Below are 713 nucleotides of genomic sequence, written 5' to 3' on the forward strand. Positions count from 1 at the left end.
CCAAAAGGGACGTCACGAGGGTCAAACAATGGGCGTCCTCGGTCGCTGCGGAACAGTCTTTCTTTCACCCCCAGTTGAAGCAGAGTTTTTTTACCCACTCTCTCCTGGAGCTGCTTAATGGACGTTGTCCGGCTAGACTTGGGAAATGCGATGATTGCGTGCGGTATCATGCTGCCGCGGCTGATGCCGAGTTCGTGTACCTGCAGAACCTGCACCAGTGCGTTGGAGAACACGTGGTCAGCATGGTAGAAGGTCACCGTGAGGAACAGCATCCTCAGTTGTCTGGCACTGATGAGGATGACATCACCATTGCATTTCATTTGCACAGTTAGAGACTTTATCCGGCTGCCAAGGGTCAGGACGTAGCCCAATGGTAAAGCATTCGCTTGATGCGCGGTCGGTCTAGGATCGATCCCCGTCGGTGGTCCCATTGGTCTATCTCTCGTTCCAGCCAGTGATCCACAACTGGTGTAACAAAGGTCGTGGTATGTACCATCCTGATGTACCATCCTGCCTGTGGGATGGTGCATATAACAAACCCTTTGCTGTTAATCAGAAAGAGTAGCCCATGAAATGGACACAGCGGATTTCCTCTCACAATATCTGTGTGGCCCTTAACCATATGTCTGATGCCATATATAACCGTCAATAAAATGTGTTGAGTAATGGTAGCTGATGATAATCTAGTGGTGTCATTAAACAAAACAAAACAA

Source organism: Gigantopelta aegis, chromosome 7 (assembly GCF_016097555.1).
Source record: "Gigantopelta aegis isolate Gae_Host chromosome 7, Gae_host_genome, whole genome shotgun sequence".
Classification (NCBI taxonomy): Eukaryota; Metazoa; Mollusca; class Gastropoda; order Neomphalida; family Peltospiridae; genus Gigantopelta; species Gigantopelta aegis.